This window comes from Rutilus rutilus (assembly GCF_951802725.1).
Source record: "Rutilus rutilus genome assembly, chromosome: 9".
NCBI classification, from domain to species: domain Eukaryota; kingdom Metazoa; phylum Chordata; class Actinopteri; order Cypriniformes; family Leuciscidae; genus Rutilus; species Rutilus rutilus.
Genome location: NC_140223.1, coordinates 12,932,524 through 12,945,245, shown reverse-complemented (window position 1 = coordinate 12,945,245; position 12,722 = coordinate 12,932,524). Strand labels below are relative to the sequence as shown.

At 39.2% G+C, this 12,722-nt stretch overlaps 1 protein-coding gene across 2 annotated transcripts in view; it reads right to left on the bottom strand.

Annotated features, from left to right (window-relative positions):
* gbe1b (glucan (1,4-alpha-), branching enzyme 1b) overlaps positions 1-12,722 on the bottom strand; it is a 155,251-nt gene that overhangs the window by 2,290 nt on the left and 140,239 nt on the right. The window lies entirely within an intron of this gene.

The window sequence follows — 12,722 nt, the reverse complement described above, 5'->3', positions numbered from 1 at the left end:
ATTTTCTGTCAGTCTTCGTACACGATGTAACTACAGAAGAGTCAAGTTTTAAATAGGAAAAATATCGAAACTCTTTGTTCATTTTTTTGAGAGAGATGCTAATGGTCTTGTCCGGTTCAATTCATTATGCTAAGCTATGCTAAAAGTGGGACCCCCAGACCCGGAGATCGGCTGAATGGATTCGAAAACTGTAAAACTTAACTGTTTAACTCTGGGGGAGTTGTAAAATGAGCCTATTTCCAAAAAAAGTGGAGTATCCCTTTAAGCATAAAACATATTTGTGAAAACTAAAACGCACTATAATTTTACTAGTTTATAACACTAAATGGGGCAAACCTATAGTTTAAAACGTGTAAGGTTTTAGAAATGTAATCTTTGTATTCATGTTGGTTTCATATGGTTGTTCAAAAGAAAAGTTTCAATTTAATGACTTAAAGTGGCTATATGTAAGATTTTTCATGTATTGATGATTTCACCGACAGGTTGTCTATGAAATCCTGTAGACTGATTTTTTTATGTGAAGGACTCGGGATGTTTTTGCCAGGAAAATCCAAAGCATGTGACATTTACGCGCGATCTCTCTTCCCTTCTATGACGCATGAAACGAATGCTTATACAATGTTCAGGATAATGGCGAAAGGGCCATTCTGTACTGTAATGTCAATGTGTCATGCAAGGAAAATAGATTCATTCAAACTATAATCTCACGTAGCCAGATCTATTCTGTAATTAAATGTCCTTATTTGTCAACATGATGCCGGTGAATCGCAGAGCTGGTGCAAAAATCGCTATGATCCGATGCTTTCCTCACCGCTGTCATTTTTGTTGTGTGTTTATTTTCTTATTGAGAGGAACGCGCACAGCACATATTTACATATTCATTGGGGCGTTCGTTAAGCAGAATAAGAAAAGAACGAAAAAGAAAACGGCCTTTCACTAAAACTTGGCTGAATGCACGGAAGAAAGGCGAAAAGGATTGAAATCAGTGCTATTTGACTAGAGAAGGAAACATTCAACACCCACAATGCACTGGGCATGTTGCTGTTCAAGGCCACTCCCACCAGTCTGCTATTGATACGCTTGACCAGAGTTAATTACCGCCTTGCTTTAGTAGGAAATCCTTCTTAGCAAACTTTTAGCCATAATGGTGTCGACTTGTATTGTTCCCAGGTGCAGGAATTCAAAGAGTAAAAGTTAATCGGGAGTGAGTTACTTTCGGTCTCCAGTGAAAGATTCAACGTGTTGTAGGCGGAGGCTAAAGGAGGTTAAAAAACCTCTGTGTTTGTAGTTAACATTTCAAACTGGATGACCATGAACACAGTGTTTTAGGCCAAACGGAAGGGAAAACCTGAAAGAAACGGTCATTCTGTCAGTTAATTGGGAAGATAAGGAACAGAGAGCACCTTCTGCCCAACATCCCGAAGCAAAACATTGTCGCTTGCCGGTAAGAAAGATGTTGCCATAGTGTTTTTACCATAATGCTGTTTAAAGAGTGCGATACCAACACTTTTCAGTGATAAACCTACCCTAATGATAACTGTTTTGTTAATAACCCTCTGTCAATCCGACTGTCCGTGGGCAGGGAATACAAAAATACAGAGGTATAATCTATAGTTATCACGAAAGCGGTGTGTTTCGTGTCATCCGACGGACTTTTGCTGACAAATAAACTTGAATTGAATTTCTCAGTTTAGGTAACACAGAAGTAAACATTGTTCATTTACATATACTACTGACTTTGTAAAAATACAAAGCAGGTTCAAAATCGGCTGAGTTACACTTTAATTGTAGTGATCTGAATTAGTTGAATTGACCTGTTATCACTCACAACAAGACCATCATTTAAATTCACATTGAGCTTTTTCCTTGTAGGTAGACCCACCACGTGAACCCTTCTGCTACTCCTGCACAATCCTCTACAGGAATCAGGGACATACATGTTCACACTGCAATCTAGACTTCAGCATGCATCCCTGACCCATCGAGCGCCGTTTCCTCTGCAAGGAAGCTTCCCTCAGGACTCGTATATCTCAGGAGAACACCACAGAACATGTTTGCTCGCTGCCAATTCCTCCACAGAGCCACGGGAGCCGAACAACCCGCAACAGTCATCGGTGACTAATTAAACAGAGTCGGAACTGCTGTGGAGAGAGAGCCAGATGACTGAGAGAGTGAATCACAGCACCTGTCTAGACAAAAACCACCACTGCGCCACAGCCGTCGTGTGTCAACAACATTTACTTTCCAGAGCTGCGTAAAACAATGGTGACAAATGGCGGATTAATCAGCCAACAAAGAACAGCAGAGGTCTCTAATGTCATTATTACAGCACGCCACACACATGCTGATCGTTGCAACCAATGCAATATGAACCTCATAAATAGAATGGGATCCCTTCAAATTAGATCCTGGCTTTTGAATATAGATGTGTCTGATTAAACGTGCAGTCGAGAATATGCATTGGGGATAAAAGGTTTGGACTCGAACTTAATTGAGATACAATTGGTATTAATTGCACTCAGTTTAAAACTAGGACGTGTGCATAGTTGGGGTCAATTACATGATGCTCATCTGTTCATTTATTCAAAAATTCATTCAAATGCAATTCATACATACGATCACTTGAATATTCGACAGTATTTTATGATAATTTCTTAATTAAAATTCATTTAGATTTTTTTTGAAGGCATAAAGTCTCAAATGCCAGGGGGATGCAGTTGTCCTGATATTATAATGAAGAGAAAAACCCTCATTAAAAGAAGGAAACTAAGGTTTGTCAAAGTAATAGTATTCAACCAACTTTTGACTGCCAAATAAAAAACAAAACAGGAAACGACATCATAGAGATCGTGCAGACCCTCATGACTGTGCGTCAAGGTCATGAAGTCTTTTAAATTAAAAGGCTGTAAATTGTGCTGTGACGTCTTGTTATTGTTAACAACTAAAACCATTAAAAATAGTTTTCACTTATAAAAATAAAGCTACAACTGAAATAAAAATCATTTTAAGCTATATAGAAATGACAAAGAAACACAACAAATATAAGAATAAAAGGCAATTCAAAATATCAATAAATACTATAATAGTATATAAATAATACTAAAATCACACTGGTGTGACTACATTTTTTAATTAATATAAAATAAAATAAAAACATATTAAACCTATTAAAAAACTAAGCACTAAGCAAATTGTACTGCAATAGTTGACAGTTGAATAGGTTAAAAACAGATATTTTCATGCAATAACTTTTTTACTAATCGCCATCAAGCTAGTTTATCCGCACGCTAAAAGTGCTAAAACAGCACTTGCGCCATATTTAAATGAAGTCATTGTCATTCTTTTCAGCACTAAAGGGGCCTCCTTTCTATGCAAATTAGGCTCATTATAAGTGTGCTTTATTCATGAAAGTTAGACTATTTGCCTGGCGCAATTAACATTGTGCAATTGCCACCTATGAACAGCAAATGGAATAGAAAATGCAAACTGTAGATGTTATCTAGTATTGGGACATTTTGTGGTCGTCAAACGTTGGATCGTGCTCATAGGTAATGTGATGAGCTACACTCTGCTAGGACACCTGTGACGTCCTTCAGCTTCAGAGCAGTTGGTTAAAAGTTCAGAAAACATGCGATGCACTTACTGCCTCAGATGTGACCATTCTAATGACGGACAAAAGCACGTATTTGCAGGTCAAAAACCTTGATTTTGGTAAAATGTTAATAATATAAATGGCACATGCAAGTGTCTGACCATATATAAAGCCACAATATCAACTATCAAGCTCTTTAATGTCTGGTGGATTCTGATTGGCTGTCAATGAAAAATTCATTCTGAAAGTGAGTCCAACTATGCTATTCTTTTAAATTTAGCAAGATTTTTAGAAATACATCTTTATCGTTATTGTTATAGTTCCAGTATCGTCCTTGGTATGTACGGGCCTTTATTGTAAACTTTTACCCATATTTCAATTTATTTCAGCTACCAAAGTAACATTTGGTTTAACTTGATGTACTAAAATAATTATTTAGATATAAAGATTGACAAAAATACAACAAAATTACATCTTAAACTAAAATTTTAATAAAAACTAATTTAGAGAGATTAATAAAAACTATAATAGCATCTCAATGATAATAAACACTAATGCCACTTAATTTGATATTTTGTTATACTGTATATTACTGTGACATTTAAGTGTCATCATGCTTTTTAGGTCCACGTCCACTTTATTCCAAACCCAACATTTCAATGCTTGTTGTAAGAACTGTGGAAAGGCTGGCAGGAGCCGAATAGCAGGTGTCTGAAGGCCTTGATGGCACATGTGGCAGCTCAAGCGCTTTCTGCTTCAAGGACAGTAAATCATTAGAACTTCTCTTTGTGATCAGCATGAAAGAGCATTTGAAAAGTAAACGAAAGGTACAGGGCCGCTGATTGATGCATAAACAAATTGAAGATGTACGAAATAGACTCAAATAGGAATACAGCCTCTCGAATCGTGAACTTCGACTGCTTCCCCGGAGCAGGTTTGTGAGGTACAGAGTTTCAAGGAATAATCAGAAGAGCCTTTGAGGACACGGCTTCAGCGGGTTGATGTTCGGGCGAGCCGGATCAGTGCACATCATGCGCAAAACAAGCCTGGTTCACGTGCCTCGGGGAGATGTCGGAGTCTTATGATGACCTTCTGAAGACGGGCACATTGTATAACCTTAAAACACGAACACTCCAAAACAATTCGCTGTTTCTCCCCCTCAAACCCATGTTCTGCGAGTCTCTGGAGAACACACTCACTGACTAAACTCTCACACCTGTCTCTTATCTCAGCCCTTTTCAAGTGCTTCTTGACTGAAGCAGAGCAAGAAGCTTCGGCTGGATATGGATTTGTGGTGCGTGGACACTGAGATTGAGGGCAAAAAAATAAAAATGCGTAAATGATACACTACACATCCAGTAGTATATACTGCTATAAAGCCAAAACAAACTCTGTTACTTTAAACTATCCTTGTATCTCTGTAAAGCCGCTTTGGAACAATCTACATTGTTAAAAGCGCTATATAAATGAAGATGACTTGACTTGACTAGTATGTAATTAAATCCAGCAATTTGAGACAAAAAGACAACAAATAAAAGGAATGTTTGGATGGTAGTGAACAGTCAATTTTTTTAATCAACAGTGAAAAGAATTTAGTATGAGATGCCTGTGAATGATTGACATGCAGGTAATGCTGAACTCCTAATTATTGTTCAGCAAAGCATGAATAGTGGAAAATACCGAATATATGAGAAATCAATAACTGCTGTACTCAAATATCTGAGAAAATATTTGGAAATTCTCACATAATTTACTCAACCTCATGCCACCCCCTATGAATATGACTTTCTTTCTTCAGATAAACACAAACAAAGATTTTTGAGAAAATAATCAATCTCTGTGAGTCCATATAATGCCATTGAATGGCGCTTGAAAAACCACACAGCGATTGTGAAGGTGATCCATACAACCCCAGTGGATGAATTAATTAATGTCTTCTGAAGTGAAACGATAGGTGTGTGTTAGAGAAATACTATTATTTAAAACTTCTTTAACTATAAATCATTGCTTCCAGTCTACCGTCATTAGCCTAGAAATCTAGACGCACCCTAGCGGCAGCAAAATGTATTTTGCCTCCAGGGTAAGTCTAGCAACTCTCCATAGACCTTCTAGCTGCAAAAACCTAAATTGGGTCAGGCCAATCACGTCGTGTATAGAGTAGGCGGGGCGGGCTTAACATAATGACGACAGAGTTGCGACGGTTTCCTGCTACTTGAAAACAAAGAATGACGGCTGCTGGAGAACAGTCTTTCGAATCGGCTTTGGCCGCGACTCTAGAGGACTTGGAGTTAGGTTTTTCTTAACGGCACTTAAGTCATTCTTAAAAAAGGAAGATGTGTTCGTAGTTTTGCCGGCCAGATTCAAAAGTTGAATCTATCAAGTAACGTTAGCTCCACTGTTGGGAAAACGCTCTGGTTGGTTGTAGCGCTGTCCTATTGCGTGCAGAGGGAATTTGAAAGACAGCCGTTTATCCCGCCCCTCGGATTGAGCCGTGTCTATGGTGAGTTGCCAGACCTAACATCTTGATGTAGGTCTGGCTTGCCAGGCTATACCGTCATATGATCGATCACGAAAGGGACGTTGTGACACTTGACAATATGTTGTAATTGCTGTAAATAAAGCTCGGTATGCTTTCGAATCGCTCCCGCTGTACTTTGATGTCATACACCAATCGGTCTGCACAGCGCCTCTTCAAATCGAACACACCTAAAAATCTGCAGTGGTCAGGTGGTACACCTGGTTCACGGTCGTAGCTCTCAGAAAATGTTTACATGTTGTAATTACAAGTTCTACAAACTTGTGAAGGCTTTTTACAGTTGAGAATAGTTACGGTAATAAAGACATAGCATGAACGCAGCATAAGTGCATTGTGAAGATCATCTGAGGAGTGGTAGTCCACGTCTGCACGAGTGCGAAGGTGTGCGTAACAAAAATGATGTCATCGCGGTGTGGGTGGTCGTGCAAGTAGAGTGCGCGAGACCCCGGCTGCGTCCCACAACTTAGGCAGCCGACTTGTTACCTCGCTCTCTTATCAGGCAATGACTTTGCAGGCAGCATTTGCACACAAAGGCACCTCACGAAACTGAATACGGAGAGACATCTGAGGCAGCATAACGTTTTAATTATCTACAACAAAACAGAGAACTTTGGTGATAACTAAGCGAATATTTAATTATTACAATAGTAATTTCTTGCTAGAAATTACATCAAAAGTGATAAATGTTGGTTAAAACATACATTTGTACACAAAGCGACCACTAACCACAACTTTCAGACGCCATCTTTATTTCTAGCTCAACTGTCACAGAATGGAACGCACAGTATTGTGGGATATCAAAGGCAGTGAAGGATACGTCTATGCTGCCTTCAAAAATCGATCAGATGAAGGAATCTCAGGAGACAGGGGGCCCTATTTTAACGATCTGAAACGCAAGTATCAAACGTGAAACGCAAGTAACTTTGTGGGTGGATCTCGGGTGCTGTTGCTATTATACTGGCGGGATAAATTACTCTTGTGCCCGATGCAAATCTAAAATTGGTTGGTCTGAAGTAGCTACATTACTCATAGGTGTGGTTTGGGCATACACGTGAAATAAACCAATCAGAGCAACATCTCACATTCCCTTTAAGAGCAGGCGCGCTTGTTCCATGGCGGATTGCTATTATAGCGGCGGATTTGCCAGACGCACGCCAGGAGCGGTTCACAGCCGAGGAGACCGACATTCTCGTCAGGGCCGTAAAAGACAGAGAAGTGACTTTGTATAGGGATGGGAGAAACCCACTCAAATTAGCTTTGGTTAAACAGGCGTATAATAATTTGGGTAAATGTGTAAGCTAGATTTATGCCTATTTTTTCACATCTTCATGGACACCACAATGATTTCCCTCGTGTGGAATATTTTTCCTTGTAATTATATATGGTTTGCAAAAATGGCAACTGCTGCATCTGTGTAGATGAGAGAAGCAAAGTGTATGCACACGCTACATTATGGCCAAGCATGCGCCTTTAAAACAGCATCTGAACGTGCCACTGAAAACGTGCCACTGACTTTAGACTAGGTTTTTCCTGGTCAGTGGCGGAATTGTTTTCTGGAACTGCAAAATAGCACCAGGGAACGTTTGCGCCAGAACACACCACCTCTTTGCGCTGAACCGCCCCCGGGAGCGCAAGATCATTCCCTAATTTACCGACGTGCGTCTGCCGAGGGAAAGTCCGCTGTACGTCGGGTGCAAAATAGGAATGAAACATGCGTCGGTGTACAAAGTCAATTGCGCTGGGTGCAAGATGGGGCCCAGGAAGTGAAGCTAACATTAGATTCGGATGTACCTTGATGCCTTCCTACCTTGGAATCCATCCTCCGAAAGCAGCATTTTTCAGTTTTCGGACACAGCCCCCATTTCGCATGGCGGTGTGCACAGCTCTCTTTTTTTTTTTTACTTTGCGTTTGGCTCTGCTTCCAAAGAAGTACGGCTTTGAGGCGTGCCTATAATTTGTAAGTTATCAACCCTGCACTGCTTGCAAGACAGTAGACCGGAAGCAAGATTTATAATTAAAAAAGTTACAAACAACTATCGTTTCACTTCAGAAGACACTGGGGTCGTATGGACTGCAGTCACGATCGCTGTGTGTGGTTTTTTAAGCGTCAACCAAGCGGCAGACATTAATTTTCATTTTATGGACTTTTCAATTGGATTTATCTGAACAAAGTTATCTACTGTACATCCGGGATGGCATGAGGGTAAATAAATTAGGAGAATTATCATTGTTTAGGTGAACTATCCCTTTAAGAACATGTAAAATGTAGTTCACTAATTCAATTTAAAAAAATGTAATTATTTTTATGAACGCTAAAAACTCTGCCAGGAGATCGTGGGAGTTTTCTTCAAAGACAAACTCTAAGAGCTGAAAACTTTTTATGGTTTATTTTAATGATAATAAATAATACAAAACTGCAAATTATATGATCTATCACAAGCACAGAGATGTGTTGAACAACTAGAAAGTTCACTGCCGGACATTATTCATATACTAATTTAGTGAATTTCATGTTTCTGATGGAGGATCGAGCTAAGCAGTCTTGTTAGCTCTGGAAAACCTCAAAAGGGGTGATTCACAGGCATTTCGCAATTAGTGTCTCATGAATATCATTGGAATTCAAACAATCCATTTCATATGCAAAACTTTAGGAAACAGACGTAAAAGCGCAGACGACGCTCGCACCAAATGGACGCCTGGGGCAAGGAATTCATATTTGTTCATCATTGCAAAGTGAAAGGGTAGAATTTTCCACTCATTTGCTGCTCGGCGCCTCCGCAGTCATCCTGCCGCATACCTGATTCTGCCGCGCTTTAAGAGCGCGACGTGTCAGCCTTTGCAACGCCTTCAGACAGCAAATGAGTTTATTGTCACTCATGGAAACGGAGGTGGTGAGCTGATGGACCCATTAAAGGGAAGAAACAGCAAAAAGGGAGGCAAAGTTTACGCACACTGGCATTGACTTTGAAGTTGCGGCCCTTAAATAAATCATGGAGAAAAATTGAGCAGAAAGGGACCGTACCGTGGCACCTGCCAACAATCACAATGATTAATTTCTATCTTATGCAGGTGTGTCAGCTCTGAGCTGCGGAAAAGACAAATATCCGAGCGAAATCTCCGACGAATACCGCTCTGTTGTCTGTCTGTGTCTCGCTTTATTCCCTGCTGGGAATGCTACTGGTCACACGCTTGTTAAAATAAACTTTGCGTTTGGCAGAAAGTGGGTGGGAAGCGATATAGGGGTTTCTGAATTAATAAAGTGCTACAAAGAAAGAAAAAAGAGAATGTGTAATTTTAGGGGTTTAATTGATGAAGGCTGTCTTAATGCAGCTGGGGCTTCCAGAGGAGATAAAAGAGGAGGTTTTGCACAGGGAGCAGAAAGTCTTGGGCAGAACTCAATGTACTTCACATGAGGGTTAAAGTACATTCGAAAAAATATGCTAGGGGTGTGCTGCAAACTATGTACTTTAAAAACCGGTCACTCTTCAAAATAAAGGTTCTTCATTGGCACCTATGGTTCCACGAAGAACCTTTAATACCCATTTCACAAAAGGTTCTTTAAAGTGAAAATAGGACCATTAGATTTTTAAAATGTTCTCCCCACTAAGAAAAAAGGTTATATGTGACCCTGGACCACAAAACCAGTCATAAGTCGCACGGGTATATTTGTGGCAATAGCCAACAATACATTGTATGGGTCAAAATGATAGATTTTTCTTTTATGCCAAAAATCATTAGGATATTAAGTAAAGATCATGTTCCATGAAGATATTTTGTAAATTTCCTACCGTAAATATATATATATATATAAAAAAAATTGTGAGTGAATGCAGCACAATTGCGAACATAAATGGACAACTTTAAAGGCGATTTTCTCAATGTTTCGATTTTTTTGCACCCTCAGATTCCAGATTTTCAACTAGTCATATCTCGGCCAAATATAGTCCTATCCTAATCAATGGAAATCTTATTTATTCAGCTTCCAGGTCATGTATACATCTTAATTTCAGAAAATTGACCCTTGTGACTGGTTTTGTGGTCCAGGGTCATATATTAGGAACTGTTCACTGAGAGATTCTTTGGGGAGCCAAAAATGGCTCTTCTATGCATGCATGTGAAACCTTAATTTTTAAGAGTGTACAACGATTGACTATCACATTTACTTACAGGTGTGAGTCTCAAAATGTCCTGTTCACAGACTTCACACAGCAACTTACAGCAGCGTCTCGAACACTGTCTGTATGAACGTGCAACGGGAGTCAAGCCCTTATTCTCTTACCCACAATGACTAAAGTGATATCAAAGATGGCGACGTCCATAAAACTCCAATCAGAGTCCAATCAAGCTGCGAGTTTATCCGTCCAAATCTTCATTAAAGGAGCCGTATGTAAGATTGTGGCCAAAACTGGTACTGCAATCACTTTCAAATTACTGTAGAGCGGTGTATCCCCTCCCCCTCCCCCTGACTCGAGGTTGCCAGATAGGCTGCAGGATCCAGCAGGAACGTAGGCTGCTACGTAGCTGTGATAACTAGAGCAGAGCTGGCAACCCCGATGCCGAAACACTACTGACTTCGTGATTGGTAGATAGGTGGAGGGTGGAGCTTCAGGCCAAAACCCAACATGACAACATCAACATCAGTTGAGGGCTGCAACTTCACTTTTTAAATGACAATATCCTGGCCGGACTACTGTTGTCAGTGATATAAGTATTTGAAATGAACATGATTTCTTAATGTCTAGTGACATATCAGGGCTATTTTATGATTAATTGAAATACATTTCTTACATACAGCTCCTTTAACCAACAGAAGCGTTTATATCTGGATGGAGAGTGGAGCATTTGAGTCGTGCGTTAAGTTACCGAAACGAAACCACACTTGAAAACCTGCAACACGTGTCTGTGTGTAAATACAGGACTGACAACCGTATTCTGTTGCTGTGTAAATGTGGACTAAGCATGTTGTGTTCACAAATAGCTATGGCATGCAACCGAATGGAACTGAATGCTTTTTTAAAAATAAGATTGTGAATTTGTCACAAACGCTGCTTGGATAGCTGTAGCAGCGGTGTTTGTACAGAGGATGAATTTAAAGAAACTACTTGAAAGGGGTCTAAACATAAAAACTCTATAACTCTCAATATAAACTCTTTATATCATAAAATTAGGCTATTTTTGCTGTATCCATGGCCACTACAGATCAAATGGGACCATAAACTGCTGATTCTATGGTGCAGAGTTCTGGGTGTGCATTAAATGGCTCAATATATATTCAGACTAATGCATCACTATCAATTTCACAGGGTTCAGGTCATATCTATTCAACTTCAGAACCGCAACATGCAGAACATTCATATTCATATGCAATGAGGAGGGTACAGTACATCTCAAAACAATAGTTCAACACTAAAAACTTGATTTTCTGTAGAAAGTAAGCAGCACTAATAAATAAATATCCAGCACTGATCCTTGACGCTGAATATCAGTGCTTAGAAATGAAGTCATTTTTTTTTTCAATCATGTATTTAGCTTAGTTTAGCTGCCTTTCTGTCAAAGGCCTTGAGGTCTCTTCAAACCCTGAGGTTTTCCAGAGTAGATTCAGTACATTTACTAGTCATACAGTTGATAAATAATGCAGATTTAATAAATGCCTATTACAGTATCGGATCACCTACCAGTATATCAGATAGCACATGACGACTGCTAGCATGAGTAATTTGATACTCACATGTGGGTTTGTTCAGGATCATTTTACTGGCTGGACCGACTGAACGAACACACCCTTTCACTGAATGAGTCAGTGTTTTGAAACCGAATTAGAGCGACACTGAACAAAACATCTCGTTTGTAAACAAATATGGTGCTTAAACATTTCTTTTCAATAGATATAAAGGCAAATCATAATGAGACTTGATTTGGTTGACTAAGTTAATGAAATAGTTGAGTAGATGATTCAGTGACTCATTCATAAATTGTTATTTTAGTATCATTGAGATATTATATATTATATCCCTATAATAAGTGTTTATATTCTGACCAAGTGGGACAACTTGTGCTCCACTCTCCTCTCAAATATAAAAACTGCTGAGGGTTAATGAAGATTTGATAGACGAACTTGCAATTTATCAATTTAGTTAACATTTCGAGACTCACACTGCAAGTAAATGCGGTTGTTGTCAATCTCAAAAACTGACATTGTGAATGTAGCCCATGTAACATGCAGTAAGAGTCACTGAATGAATCAGTGAATGAATCTGAAGGAATCTGAACTAGTTCAAAAGATTCAAGTCACTGAAATTATTCAAAATTGTGTTTAAGCACCCATACATTTTCACTGTCTTGTGTAATCTTTCTATTCATTGCAGGGAAAAAGCAGCGTGAACCTTCTTAAAAATATCACCTTCTGTTCTCCAAGGAAGAAAATAAGTCAACGAGATGAGGGTGAATATATCAGATTCATGAAATCAGTCCATTAATGTGGTCCCAAGGTGTTACACAACTAAGAAAACAAACATCAGTTATGTACATCTTTAATTTGACACTTTTTACCTCCAAGCTCAAGATTGTTCCACACGCTCTGCTTAACAATTACAA